The following is a 16,570-nucleotide window of genomic DNA, read 5'->3' on the forward strand; positions in this document are numbered from 1 at the left end:
TCAGTACACAACTTCACCAGCAATGTATTAATGCCCCAATCCTCCTACAACATCTTCAACATTGATCATTTTCCCTTTTGATCATCTCAGCCAATCTGACAGATGTAAGATGGTACCTCATAGTTGTTTTAATTTTCATTTCTCTAATGAATAATGATTTGGAGTGTTTTTTCATATGGATTATATATAGTCTAATTTCTTCATTTGAAAACTGTCTATTCATATCCATTGACCATGTGTCAATTGGAGAATTACTTGCAACCTTATACATTTGATGCCCTATATATTTTAAAAATGAGACTATGAGAACTCCTAGTTGTGAAAAATTTTCTCAACTTTATTCTTTCCTTTTAATTTTGACAGCACTGATTTTATTGGTGCAAAAAATTTTAATTTAATATAGTCAAAATCATTGATTTTCCATTGTATAATGTACTCTATTTCATTTGTCATAAATTTGTCCTCTTTCCATAGTATAGATAGATGAGTATTTCTTTTCTTTTGAGAACATTTTGATGACTTTTTAAAAAAAATTATTTATTTATGTATTTTCATCTATATGTACATGCATATTTTCCAAGTTGCAAAATTTTCCACTACCCTCCTTTCCCACCTCCCTCCCCTCAGTGGCAAACAGTCAGGTTAGCATTGTACATACATATTTTGATAAACATGTTTACAAATTAGCAACTTTTGGTATGAGAAATTAGGATTAATGGAAAGAGATATACGAGACTTTTTTAAAATTGTTCATCATATTGGGAAGGATCTTTTTTTGTGTGTTTGCTTTGGTTTGGTATTTTTCCTCTGGTTGTGAATAATATAGTCCATAATCAGTCAAACACAGTTGTCCTAGCTCTCTGGATTGCCAAGGGAAGAAGCTTGCATTAAGGTTGTTCATTTCATAATGTTGTTGTTGATGTGTACATTGTTCTCTTGCTTTTATTCCTTTAGTTCAGCATCACATCCCATGAGTCATTCCATGCTTCTCTAAAATCCGACCATTTATGGTTTCTTAAAGAACAATAGAATTACATAGCATTCATGTGCCATAATTTGTTTAGCCATTCCACAATTGATGGGCATCCCCTCAATTTCCAATTCTTTGCCTCTATAAAAAAAAGGGCTGCCATGAATATTTTGGGACATGTAGGACTTTTCCCATCTTTTGTAATTTCTGCTGGATATAGACCTAGAATTGGAATTGCTGTGTCAAAGGGTATAAATAATTTTGTTGCTCTTTGGACATAGTTCCATATTGCTCTCCAGAAAGGTTGGATCCATTCATAACTTCACCAGCAATGCATCAATGTCCCAATGTTCCTACAACCTCTCGAACATTGTTCATCTTCCCTCTTTCTCATCTCGGCTAATCTAATAGATGTGAGATGATACCTCATTGTTGTTTTAATTTGCATTTCTCTAATCAGTAGTGATTTTGAGCATTTTTTCATGTGACTATTTAGCTTTAATTTCTTCATTTGAAAACTGTCTATTCATATCCTTTGATCATTTATCAATTGAACAGTGACCTATGATCTTATAAATTTGATGCAATTCTCTATATATTTTAGAAATGAGGCCTTTGTCAGGAACTCCTGGTTAGGAATATTGTTTCCCAGGTTTCTGCTTTCCTTCTAATTTTGGCAGCATTGATTTTATTAGAGCAAAACCTTTTTAATTTAATATAGTCAAAATCATTCATTTTTGCAGTTTATAAGATGCTGTAATTCTTGTTTGGTCATAAATTTCCCTTTTCCATAGATCAGATACATAGAATATTTTTGTTCTATTAATTTATTTATGGCATTGCTTTTTATGCCTAAATCCTGTACCCATTTTTTACCTTATTTTGATATAGGGTGTGAGATGTGGATCTATGCCTACTTTTTGCATAGTATTTTCCAGTTTTCCCAACAATTTTTGTCAAATAGTGAGTTCTTATCCCAGAGACTGATGTCTTTGGGTTTGTCAAATAGTCATTTACTACAGTTTCTTTTGAACCGATCCTAATCCACCAATGCAATACTCTATTTCTTAACCAATAACAGTTGATGACTGCTACTTCATAGTCTAGTTTTAGCTATGGTAGAGTTAGGCCACCTTTCTTTACATTTTTTTTTTCATCAGTTGTCCTTTTGTTGCTCCAGATGAATTTTATTACTATTTTTCTAGCTCGGTAAAGTAGTTATTTGGTTGTGGCACTGAATAAGAAATTTAATTTGGGGAGAATTGTCATTTTTATTATATTAGCTTGACCTAAACAGGAATATTTGACATTTTTTCCAATTATTTAGATCTGACTTTATTTGGGTGAGCAATGTTTTATCTTTGTGCTCATACAGTTTCTGGGCTTATATTGGGAGGTAAATTCCCAAGTATTTAATGTTGTTTGCAGTTATTTTAAATGAAATTTCTTTTTCTCTCTCTCTTGTTTTTGGGCTTTGTTGTCCATATATAGAAATGATGATGGTTTATGTCAGTTTACTTTATATCCTGATACTTTGCTGAATTTTTTAATTGTTTCAAGGAGTTTTCTAAATGAATTTCTCAGGTTTTCTAGGTATACTATCATATCATTTGCAAAGAGTAAAAGTTTTGCTTCCTCATTGCCAATTCTTATTCCTTCAATTTCTTTTTCTTCTCTTATTGCTATTGCTAGCATTTCTAAAACCATATTGAATAGGAATGGTGATAATGGGTGTCCTTGTTTCATCCATGATCTTATTGGAAATATTCAGAGTTTATCCCTATTACATATATTTGTTTATGGTTTTTAGATAGATACCATTCCATTTATTCCTGAACTTTGTAGTGTTTTTCATAGAAATAGAAGTTGTAGTTTTATCAAAGGCTTTTTTAGCATCTATTAAGATAATCACATGATTCCTGTTGGTTTTGATTTGTTCAATTATGTTGAGTGTTTTACTAATATTGAACCATCCCTACCTACCTGATACAAATCCTACTCGATCATGATGTATTATTCTAGTAATAACTTGCTGTAGTCTCATTACTAAAATTTTATTTAAGATTTTTGCATCAATATTCATTAGGGAGATTGATTTATAATTTTATTTGTCTTTTCTGGTTCTTCCTGGTTTAGGTATCAGCACCATGTTGTTGTCAAAAAAGCAGTCTGGCAGAACTCCTTCTTCTCCTATATTTTTAAAATAGTTTATGTAGAATAGGAATTAATTCTTCCTTAAATGTTTGGTAGAACTCACTCGTAAATCTATCTGAACCTGGAGACTTTTTCTAAGGGAAGTTATTGATGGTTGCTTCAATTTCTTTTTCTGAAATGAGGTTATTTAAGTACTTTATTTCCTCTTCTGTTAATCTGGGCGTTTTGTATTTCTGTAAATATTCATTTCACTCAAATTATCCACTTTTTTGGCATACAATTCAGCAAAGTAGCTCTGGTTTATCTCTTTAATTTCTCCTTCATTGGTGGTTAGTTCACACTTTTCATTTTTGATATTGGTAATTTGGTTATCTTTCTTTTCTAAATTAGATTAATCAAAGGTTGTCTATATTATTGACTTTTTCATAAAACTAACTCTTAGTTTTATTTATGAAATCAATGGTTTTCTGACTTTCAAAATTATTCATCTCTCCCTTGATTTTCAGAATTTCTATCTGGTATTTAATTGGGGACATTTGTTCTTTTTCTAGCTTTTTTAGTTGCATACCCAATTCATTGATCTCCTCTCTCTCTATTTTATTCATATAAGCATTTAGAGGTATGAAGTTTCCCCTCAAGATTGCCTTGGCTGCATCCCATACATTTTGTTATAATGTCTCATTATTATCATTTTCTATTATTTACTATATGATCCACCCATTATTTAAGGTAAAGTTATTTATTTCCAATTAGTGCTTGGTTCATCTTTCCCTAAGTCTTTATTACATGTAATTATTATTTCATCATGGTCTGAGAAGTGTGTATTTATTATTCCTGCCTTTCTGCATTTGATTATAAGGTTTTTGTGCCCTAGAACATGGTCAGTTTTGGTGAAGATACCATGTACTGGCGAGTAAAATCTATATCTGTTTCTTTCCTCATTAAGTTTTCTCCAGAGGTCTATCATATCTAAATTTTCTAAGATTTCATTCACCTTTCTTAACTTCCTTCTTGTTTATTTTGTTGTTAGATTTATCTAATTCTGAGAGACAGAGATTGAGGTCTCCCATTATAAAAGTTTTGCTGTCTATGTCTCCTTGTAATTCACTCAGTTTTTCCTCTAGGAATCTGGATGCTATACCCCTAGGTACATACATGTTTAGTAATGATATTGCTTCATTATCAATTGTGCCTTTTAAGAATATGTAGTTTCTTTCCTTGTCTCTTTTTATGTATTGATTTTTGCTTTTACTTTGCCTGAGTTTAGGATTCCTACCTTAGATATTTTTACTTCAGCTGAGGCATCACATATTTTGTTTCAACTTTTTACCTTCACCCTGTGTGCAACTCTCTGCTTCAAATGTGTTTCTTGTAAATAACATTGTAGGATTCTGGTTTCTAAACCATTCTGCTATCTGCTTCAATTTTATGGACAGTTCATCCCATTCACATTTACAATTAAGATTACTAATTCTGTATTTCGCTTCATAATATCTTTCTCTATTTATATTTATTTCTTTTCTTTTCCCCTTTTCCTCTTCACCAACATTTAACAACCTTTCCCCTTTGACTTTTCTTTTTAAATTTTAGCTTTCAGTTTATTTTCATTTATACCTTTCCTTCCCTTTTGTCAGTCCCTTCTTCCCTTATCTTTCCCTTTCCCAGTCCACCCCTTCCTTGTAGATTAAGTTAAATTTTTAAACCCAAATGGGAATGTATCTTACTCCCACACTGGGCCAATTCTATTGAATAGAATTTACTCAGCATTCACATTCTCCCTTCTTTCCCTCTAAAATTATAAATCTTTGTGCCTCTTCCCTTGGTGATATTTATTGCTCTATTATTATTAATCAGGCATCTTCCAATTTCTTTTTTCTTCTCTTATTGTTACTATTACCATTTCTAAAACCACATTGAATAGTAATGGTAATAATGGGAGTCCTTGTTTCACCCCTGATTTATTGGAAATGTTCCAAGTTTATCCCCATTACATGTATTTGTTGATGGTTTTAAGACTGATACTACTTATTGTTCTAAGGAAAACTCCATTTATTCCTAAACTTTCTAGTGTTTTTCAAAGGTATGGATCTTGCAGTTTATTAAAGGCTTTTTATTAGTATCTATTAAGATAATCACATGATTCCTATTGGTTTTTATATGTTCAATTATGTTGAGTGTTTTCCTAATATTGAACCATCTGTACCTACCAGGTGTAAATCCTACCTGATCATGGTGCATTATCCTAGTAATAGCTTGCTGTTATCTCATTGCTAAAATTTTATTTCTGATTTTTGTATCAATATTCATTTTGGAGATTGGTCTATAATTTTCCTTGTTTTGGTTCTTCCTGATTTAAGTAACAGTACCATGTTGGTGTCATAAAAAGAAATTTGGCAGAACTCCTCCTATTTTTTAAAATAGTTTATGGAGAATAGGAAATAATTGTTCCTTAAATGTTTGGTAGAATTCACTTGTAAATCCATCTAGACCTGGAGTCTTTTTCTTAGGGCATTATTAATAGTTTCTTCAATTTCTTTTTCTGAGATGAGATTATTTAACTTATTTATTTCCTCTTCTGCTAATCTGGGCACTTTGTATTTTTTCTAAATATTTATCCATTTCATTCAGATTAAATTTATTGGCATACAGTTCAACAAAGGAGCTCCTAATTATCTCTTTAATTTACCCCTCATTGGTGGTTAGTTAACCCTTTTTATTTCTGATACTAGTAATTTGGTTATCATCTTCCTTGTTTTAAATCAGATTAATCAAAGTTTTATCTATTTTATTGGCTTTTTCATAAAATCAACTCTTAGTTTTATTTATGAGATCAATGGTTTTGTTGCCTTCTATTTTATTAACCTTTCCCTTGATTTTCAGAATTTCTAATTTGGTATTTACTTGGGGACCTTTAATTTGTTCTTTTTCTAGGTTTTTTTTTTAGTTGCAAATCCAATTCATTGATCTCTTCTTTCTCTAGTTTATTCATATAGCCATTTAGAGATATAAAGTTAGCCCTTCAAAAATGCCTTGGCTACATCTCATAAATTTTAGTATGATGTCTCATTAGTGTCATTTTCTTGGATATAATTATTGATTACATTTATGATATGTTGTCTAATCCACTCATCATTTAAACTTAAGTTATTTAGTTTCCAATTAGTTTTTGGTCTCTCTGTGACTCTTTATTACATGTAATTTTTATTGTATCATAGTCTGAAAAGTATGCATTTATTTTTTCTGGCTTTCTGCATTTGATTATAAGGTTTTTATGCCCAATTTTGTTATATGCACCATGTCCTTCCAAGAAAAAGGTTTTTTCTTTTCTATCCCATTAAATTTTCTCCAGAGATCTATCATATCTAAGTTTTCTAAGATTTAATTCACTTCTTAACTTCCTTCTTGTTTATTTTGTTGCTAGATTTATCCAGTTCTGAGAAAGGGAGGTTGAGGTCCCCTATTATTAGAGTTCTGTACAATTCTCAAGATTTATATGTGTTATATCTTACCTTTTATGGTTATATGAAATTTTATGGTCTTGACTAACATTTGTTTTGTTTTGTTTTTTCCTTCTCTTTTTCATGTATCTTTTTATGCACCTCTTCAGAGTCATGTATTTGGCAATTGAATTCTCTGTTCAGTTCTGTTTTATTTGTCAGGAAATTTTAGAAATCCTCTATTTCATTGAATATCCATCTTTTCCCCTGATAGCATATGCTGTATTTTGCAGGGTGGTAAATTCTTGTTGTAATCCCAGGTCCTTTGCTTTCTGATATATAGTATTCCAGGTCCTCCAGTCCTTCATTATTAAAGCTAAGTCCTGTGTGAGTCTGATTATTTCCTTTAAATTTAAATTGTTTCCTTTTTTGCTGCTTGCAGAATTTTCTTCTTTATTTGAGAGTTCAGGAATTTGGTTATAACATTCCTTGGTGTTTTTATCCTAGGGTCTCTTACTGGAGGGGTTCTGTGTATTCTTTCAATGGCTATATTATCTTCTCGTTCTAGCAGATTTAGACAATTTTCCCTGAAAATTTCCTGCATGATGTTTTCCAGGTTCTTTTTTTTTTTAGGTTTTTGTAAGGCAATGGGATTAAATGACTTGCCCAAGACCACATAGCTAGGTAATTATTTAGTGTTTGAAGCCAGATTTGAACTTAGGTACTCCTGACTCCAGGGCCAGTGCTCTATCTACTGTGCCACCTAGATGCCCCCTCGTGTTCTTTTTTTTTTAAATCTAGGCTTTCTAGTAGTCCAGTGATTCATAAATTATCTCCTCTGGATCTATTTTCCAGGTTGTTTCTTTTTTCCTAAAAGATACTTTATATTTTCTTCAGTTTTTTTCAGCTTTTAATTTTGTTTATGGAATTTAATATTCTATTAGATTCGTTGGTTTCTATTTGTTCTATTTGTTCAATTTTAATTTTTAGGATTCATTTTCCTCAATTAACTTTTGTGTTTTCTTTTTCAGTTGGTTATTTTTACTTTTAACAGAGTTGATTTCTTTGGTCAATCTTTCATAATTTTCCTGCATAACTCTCATTTCGTTTTTCTATTTTTCTTCTTCCTCTCTTCTTTGGTTTTTAAATTCTTTTTTAAGCTCTTCTCTGAGCTTTTGGATTTGAGTCCAAATTCATAGCCTCTTTTGAGACTTACCCGTGAGTAGTTTTGCACGGATTTCTTCTTCCAACACAGGATTGTTATGATTTTTATCTGCAAAGTAGTTTTTTTTACTCATCTTTGTTGTTTTAGCTCAGGTCCTGGGGTATGGGGAGTAATAAGTCAAAGCTTTTATGCTGGGGCCAGGGTCTGATCCCTGGCTTGTACTTCGCCAAGATTTTGCCTATGCAATCTAGTCCTTGCCTTTGCATTGGTCCCTCATTTTCAAAGATGACAATGACATCAGGGAGGTGATGCCATGACAAACGCATGAACTGGATTTGAGTGAGAAGGCACTATGCTAAATCACTAGTCTCACTTTCTTCCCTAGAACTGCCTGAGTTTAGTGGTCAGATATGAGTCAGGACAACTGGAGATAAACGTGGATGATTAAGTGACTTGGTCACCTTTACACAGCTAGTATGTGTCTGAGGTCAGATTTGAACTCAGGTACTCCTGACTTCAGGGTGGCTACTCTACCCTAAGCCATCTAGCTGCTCTGGCCATTTTGTAGAAGTAAAGTGTAGCTATACTGTGAAAGATCTAAAATGCAAAGCTAGAGTCATAGAGATTAAAAAGGAACTGATGTTTGCTGGTTAGGGAAAGGACATGACAAGATATGCTCTTTAGGAAGATTATTTGACAGCTAATAAATGGCCAGGCATGGCATTGGTTAGGCATTGGTCAGTCATGAATAGGTTATAATGTGAACAATATGAAGTAAAATTCAGACTTACTAGAAAATTAAAATATAAGATGGATTAGAGAAAGAAAAGACCAGATTCTAGGTAGGGAGGCTTATTCGGAGTTTATACAATAGTTCTCAAAAGATACAGCAAGGACTTGAATCACAGAAGACCATGACAAAAATAGAAAAAAATAACAGATTGAAGAATATAGTATCAAAAGTTCCTGGCAACTAATAAAGGTAGATTAAAGTGAGAAAGAAAGAAGGGAAAAAGAAAGTGACCCCTCCAAGAATTTGAGCCTGGATAATTTTAAAGGATGATAACACCAATAATAGAAATAAGGAAACTGGGAAAAGAAACAGGTATATGTATGTATAATTGTGCATGTGTGGGTCAGGTGGGTCTGGCAGGGGACTGAGGGGCAAGATTCTAAATTCAGTTTTAAATATTTAGAATTGGAGTTATCCATCAGAAATCTAGGTAATGAAATACAGAAGACTGTTGAAAATGAAATCTAGAGCTCAAAATAGAGATAGGCTTGGAAATACAGAGATGATAATTGAAACTATGAAAGTAGATTAAGTAACCATGTGGAGAGTGGGGGTCGGGGAGAACATTACCAAAGACAGAGGCTAGGCATGAGAAAAATGAACCTGAAAAGAGACTAAAAGGGAAGGGTCAAACAATCAGATAGAAACTAGGAAAGAACTGCCTCAGAGGAGAAAAAAAGAATTAAGGAGTGTCAATAGTCTCAAGTTCCTCAGAAAGGACGTACAGAGAAAAAGGCAACTGAATTTGCCAATTAAGAAATCAACTCTTCCAAATGAATGCTACAGTTTAAATCAAGAGTTAAAGGAACTTGCAGGAGGGAAAGATCATTATGGGATATAATAGAACCAGAAAATTACATGGAAATTAAGAACCTTAGCCAGTCTGAAAGCAATGGATGGATTCACATATGTGGGAGGAAAACTCCAAATGATGCCTTCCTGTGAATATTTTAAAAACTTGGGAAAGGAAGGAGTTTTCTGGAAATATTTACTGTACCTAGAGAATATAATAGGAAGTTTCAACCAATTTAGAAAACCATATAACCTGTACTGAAATTCATGGAAAGTCAGAAGCAAGGGAAAACAGCCACATGGTTATACATTTAATTTATATGAAGCATCAGGCCCTGTGGATTGTCTATGAGGACCAACCTTGATATGCTATAATGAACATTCTCCAACAACATGGACATTCTACATAAACACAGTGGGAAAAGATGGGTTTGCTATGTTTCATAAACTTAAGTATGATAAGAAACCTTGAAAGCCATCCAGTCTAATTCTACCCAAGCAGAATACTGACCCTAGAAGGACCCCAGCACTTACATTCTTATTTATGGAAAAATCAGGTAACAATGGACAGCCGTCACAGGATCACCAACCTGAGGATTCTTAGTGAAAAAGGAAAAATCCCATCCAATGAGCCTTGTGGGCAGGGGAGGAGTAGTTGATAGGCTGATTATATGCATATGAGCCTTCCAACTCTGATTCCCAACTTCCTATCTCAGTCACCTCCCTGGCTATACTAGGTTTCCCAGCTACCTCCATAAGACTGCCAATATGCCATGAGGATAGAACCAGACATTCAGAGGAAAGACAAGACAATTGTTCCCATTCACTGTACTCCTGAAAAGCCATTTGTCATGCCAGTGAATGGATGCCAAGTTTCCCACTATCCTGTAAATATGTAAAGGAAAAAGGTCCCATTTCCTTCCTTTGGGCCAAGCTGCCAAATCCTATCTTCTATATGCCCATTGTCTTTTAAGTACTGTGGAGTGAACAATCATAGTTCTTCACCTCAAGTAAAAAAGAAATAGAGTTGTTGGGTTTTTTTTTTTTTGCTCCTGTTGATGTAAACTCTGTTTCAGCAAGTTGTGGGCACATTCAATTTGACAATGTCACAATGCAGAAAGCTATATCAACAGGGCCACATTAGAAATCATTCCTTTCCAACAAAAGGACCCATATTTAGCTCTCCTCTGCTACAAACATTGTCTTTGCTGAGCTCTCTCTGCTTTGTATAGAACTGATTTCCCTGGCTTTCTCCCAGAGAAAAAAGCTGAATCTCCTGTCCCAAATGTTATGTCTGTATCTACCGTATCTACCTCTCTATTGGTACTCAGAGCTAAAGAGGTATGAGTGGGCAGAAGGAATAAGTACACAAAAGCTGGCAGACTTGGACCACTTCCACTAGGCAGGTTGGAGAGAAGAACCCATGATGCCAGGCCTTTGGGCAAAGTTCCCAGGGGCACCAGGGCACTTTCTCCAGCCCCTTCTTCCCTATCCTCTAGTGTATTAATTCATTTATGCATAATTAATTTGAAGGTCAGCTACTCAGAATTCTCCATTCTCCATTTCAAACTGAAATTATGAGTTTATCCTTTTACACTTCACTGTACACACAGAAGCATTCTTCTCTCCTTCCCTTATCCCCCATGTCTACTGTTTTTTTTTCCTGGAAAATCACAATTGATAAAAAAAAAAACAACAGCAACAACAACAAAATAATATAGAGATTTCCTAAGTGAATTCTTGAGTGAATTTACAAGAGAGAACGTTGGATTCAATGAATAGCATTCAAACCTGCAACATTGACAACAGAAGGTAATGCTAACTACTGTGCATATGCTAAGAGTATGTTTGAATGCCATAGTTGAAGGAATTATTTTTAGAAGAGTAGAGATTTTGAATTCCATCATTAACAATAATAAGTATCATTGTTATAGAAGTAGGGAATTGCTTAATTCTTTGTTTTTGAACCTCTCAAACCTAGAACCAAGTGTTTTCACTTGGTAGAAAGGTATTAAATGCTTGTTGTTAATTGATTGATTTATAGCAGAAGGTGATAGAAGTTTATTTGAGTTGAACTCTACTGGGATCTGGGTTTGAATCCCCTGTTCTTACATTTACTATGTATGAAATCTTGGGCATGTTATTTTACCTATCTCAAGTCCCATTTGCTCATTTGTAAAATAAGGATAATAATACTACTCCTCATATCAAACTCCAAAGGTTATTATAACAAAATGATTTTGAAAATGCTTAAGTACCACATAACTGTGAGTTACTATTTATTGAGATGTTGCAGGTTCCTAGGATTATTTACAGAATACATCCTATTGAATTTCAGAGATTCATTTTCATGTAGGACTAGGAAAACCTTTAGAGCTATTCTAGTCCAAGAAATCTGGGTTCTCTGAACTTAGAAAAAAATTGACAAATGTATTCCAAAATAATTGGCTTCATTTGTAATTCTGTTTTGTTTCATGAATTTAAAAACATTATTTTGAAAAAGAATCCATAGGCTTCAACAGACTCCCAATGTTAGGGCCTTAGACATACAAAAATTCAAGAAACCCTGCTTTAGTTGAATCCCTTTTACTAGAGGATATTGAGATTGAGAGAGGTAAAGAAACAAATGAATTCTGAGAAATGACCAAAAATATTGATCTGGTTGGTTTCAGAAGTTACTAGGTAACTATCCAGTAGAGACGATTTCAGGCCTGAGGAGTCTCTGAAAAAGCCAAAACAAAGTAAATACCCTTACAGATTAAGAAAAATTAATAGGAAAGTCATTATACTTTAAGAAAGAACCAACACAAAGAAACCTTGGGAGACCACACTATGCATATCAGAACAAACAAGGTAGAAGGCTTGGACAAGGCTACAATATAATTGTGAAAATCCCCCCTGAATCCTTCATTCTCAAAGCTCAGGGTAAGATATGCCCAGTGGTGAATCTTCTGGTCATTTATTTATTCAGTTTTTTACTATCAGTGCCAACTTTAATCCTCTCTGGGGAAACTAAATGCCTCAAACCTTAACCAAGAAGAAAACTAGGGATTACTAGGGAGAACATTCAATCCTATAGGGAGCATGGTGTTCTGAGGTCAAAGGGACTCTCCCATACCTCCATTAGGACAGTAGAAATCAGAAATTAACTTTGGGGAGCCATCAGTTTAACAAGTAGTTTGCACCTTCTAAAATTTCCACAAGGCTATTAAGGCAAACAAGCAAGGATATTTACTAACTCCTTATTGGGAACAGGAGAGGGAAAAAAAAAAAACATCAAGATAACAAGAATTAAAACTTCACCAATTCCATCAGCTTTGATCTGTGATTGCAAAAACTGGTCAGTTGAGATACTCCACTATTGCTTGACTTTGTGGCTCACTTCTCTCCAACACAAGTACCTAATACTTGCACCTGGCCTTTTCCTTTCAATAGCAAGTAGATTAAGATTAATTTCACTTGGGGATAGTTAAGAATTTTTTTTTTTTTTAGGAAATATTCTCTTCCGATAATTAGAAGCATATTGAAAGCATCACACAAAAAAAATCAGAGCTTGTTGTTTGTTTGGAAGGGAATAGATGAACTGTTGTCTGTCCTCTCTCAGGATTCCTAGGCAACCAGAAGGATGCTCAGAGTCTGGAGGCAAGAAAATGTCCTGCTTTCTAAACTGAAGAAGGTTATTCAGGGAAGCATCAGTGATTGAGTGTGAGAAAACCCTCAGAAAAAAAATCCAGATGCCTTTCCTTGACGCATCATTCTCCTTTTGGCTTCCCAGGAGATTTTCTCTTTCTGGGGCATAGACGGATTTTGATAAGACAAGGGTTTTCTGACATCCCTTTGACTGAAGTCTCTGGATATCCTGCCTCTGACATGCTCCAGGTTGCCTTGCAAACTGATTACCTGTAAGAAAAGCGTTCTCATTCACTGCTCCCCAGCAGATTTTACAGGCAGGGAAGTTTGATCTATTCTTGATTTTGCAGTTATATTAGATGAAATGTCCCTGTAAGCTAATTACTTTGGCAACCAAGGGGCACCATATACTCTCAGGTAACCACAGGGACATCTTAATAGTATGTGTTAAGCAATGTGGACAGAAGGGGTTAAAAGCTACCCTGAAAGCAGTAGAGCCTGAGGGGAAAGACACTGCAGGTGTGTGGTTAACAAGGTACTAATTGGGTAACTGGGCAGAAGGAAAAGCCAGCACAAAAGCCGGTCAACAGGCTTGTATGGAGGCTCCAGCAGTTCCCCAGTGCTGAGCCCTTGTGGAGTTGAAATGAAGACAAGTTGAATTTGGAGTCTATTTTTTGCTGTGATCTTTGCTAGAAACTGAAAGTGGGGGACTTAACAGCTTTCCAACCTACTGTTGCTTTATTTCAGTTAGCATTGTTTTGAATGAGCAAACTGTTAGCATTCTGGAAGCCTAGTCTGGGTGTTTTGCCTTCAGACAGGGTGGCATATCAATTTTTTCAATGCATATTATTATTATTATTATTATGTATTTTATTGTCTTAAAAATCTATTTTATCCTTAAAATTCCTAAGGGAACCTAAGTGACTCAGCCTAGTATCTATCTTGAAATAACAACACTTCATGTCTCACCTAAGTTTCTGTTGCTCTAGTGGCAACTCCTGTACTTGAGTGCAAAAAAAGACAGACATTGTTTCTTTCTCATCAGCATTATTTCATAATGACCTTTTTTCCCTCTTTTAAAACAATTACTTTAAATACTAGCCTTCAAAAAGTTAGTGTTTGACACTATTCCAGAGACAACCACAAGTCTAACAGACATGTTTATATATATATATATAGGATGTAGGCAGTTATGTGATATAGTAGATAACATATTGGACTTGAGTCAGAAAGACCTGAGTTTGAATCCTCTCTCAGACAAAAAATTTTATGTGACTCTGGATAAGTCAGATAACCTTTCTTGGCCTCAGTTTTCTATCAACAAAATAGGGGCCATAATATCACTTACATCAGAAAAGTTGTGAGGGTTGAATCAGAACACATTTAAAGTGCTTTAGAAATTCAAATGTGTCATAATAATTAGTAGCTAATATTACTATTAGGTATCATCAAATGAGGTACTATAGGAGAGAAAAAGAAATGGAAATTATGGTGCATGGCTTCAAGAGCATAAAAGGTCCATGAAAACAGAAAATCTAGGGGCTAGACTTTATTGAGAAAAGCATCAATATGGCTTAGAGGTGGAGGTTCCATGGGCAAGACAGGCAAGGATTGAAGGGTAAGATAGAAGACATTTCAGGAGTGAAAGGGTTCAACATGAGGGCAAGGAGTTTTGTGATCTGGGATGGATGTAGCAGAAAACAAGATTGGATCAATAGAATGAAGGAAGACTACAGAGGTGCATTGACATCAGAAAGAGGAGTTTGGAGTGGGCCTGGTGTATAAGAAAGAAAGTATTTGGGTCCCTGAGGAAGGATGAGGATTTTGCTTGATGAAATCAATAATTTTGGAAGATCAGTCTGACAATGGTTTGTAGAAATAACAAGTTATTTCCCTTATAGACCTCAAGCTATTTTAATCATTCAATAGCAAAAATACTAAAATATGAAAAACAATCACATTTACTTACCTTTCAGATGAGATGAATTAAGGGACAGCAATGTCAGATTAATGGTAAAGAGTTAGATCATGCTAAGAATTTTACTCTGTCTTTTGGTAAGGTAAAGTGGCAATGAAAGAAACATAATCCAATAAAAACATTATCAACTTTTTATGTGACCCACCCTCTGTAAAGCAGAGAAGTAATATTGTTTAGTGAAAGAGTAAAGGACTTGGAGACCATAGGACTAGGTTTTAGTTTCCACTTAGGTGTCACAGTGGGTAGACATCTGGACCTCGAGTAAGGAAGACCTGAGATCAAATCCAGTCTCGGAACCAACTCTGGACAAATCATTTACTTTCTCTCTACCTCAGTTTCCACAACTATCAAATAGGTCTAACAATAATTGTTATTTCCCAAGATTGTAACTCCCTGTGTTGTCCTTAGAAGCACTCAACACAGAATAGGTAGTTATGAAATCATAGTTCCCTTCTCTCTTTTTCATCCCTGTGGTAAGTCATTTCCCAATTCTGTGCCTTATTTCTCTACAAAAGGAGAGAGTTGGGAGTAGGTGGCTTCTAAGGTGCTTTCTAGCTCTCTTCTGATTCTAGGTGGGTTGTGAAATTCCTGTAAGGTTATATTGAGATGTGACAGGAGTGGATTTTTTTTTAAAAGAAATAAAGGACTTTAAAAGGTACCAGATTAATGGAATGCAAATCACAGTTACAGCACTCTTACTTTAAAGAAATTACCTGGTTTGAGCTGATTTTTTGTGAGGAATAGAATCACGATTCTTAAAGGAATTTACAAAACCAAAATCTTAATTCCTGAAATGTCTTCCTCCACCCACTACCATTCCAGTTGCAGTTCTGGGGGAAGAAGAAACTTTTGAAAGTGCTGTAGCTTAGAATGAGTCTCAAACATCAAGTTTTAGAATTGAAAGATGTTTTTCCATATTTTAACAATAGCTCCACTAATGCTTTAGCAATTCATTGAAATCAGCGGTTTCTTAAGTTTAGCTACAGAAAAGTTCAACTCCTGAATAAAACTGACTGGTACAAATTTCATATAAAAATAGAGCTGTTCGGTAGGATTCATGCTTTAGTCCTTCAGACTTCCATTTTCTACTTCTTAATGGACGATGCCATCAGGCAAAACTGACATTTATGTAAGGTGAACACACACCCATCTTTATTTCTACCATTTATTAATTCCTTTCTTTGATATGAGCTGGAGCTAGGATATCAGACTGTTCAGATGCTACTGTCCCTTCTCTTTAATTAAAAAAAAAATTTCCCCCAGTCAGGTAATTCATTTCTTCTACTATAACCATGAAAAAGTACTTGAATGTTTGAAGTGGCAATGTCTCATCCAAGAACTCTCCCTTGTATTCCCAATTCACTGCTTCTAAGAACTTTTCTTAGTGCTGGGAAAAGAGCAAGTAGGAACCACAGATAGCCCTAAATAATAAAATATTATACAGCATCTCCATTAGTGGGAATGAACTTCATAAGAATCACCTGTCTTGTCCCCTATTTGGTTGATGACATAAATTAGAAATATGATAGACAAGGCATTTGGTATAGTTTGAAATTTGGGGACTGATTTGATTCAAATACATTTTTAGTATTCTTCAATTGTTTTCAGTCTGTTCTGACATTTTATGGTCCCATTTGGTATTTTCTTGGCA

This window comes from Macrotis lagotis, chromosome X, assembly GCF_037893015.1.
Source record: "Macrotis lagotis isolate mMagLag1 chromosome X, bilby.v1.9.chrom.fasta, whole genome shotgun sequence".
Taxonomy (NCBI): Eukaryota; Metazoa; Chordata; class Mammalia; order Peramelemorphia; family Peramelidae; genus Macrotis; species Macrotis lagotis.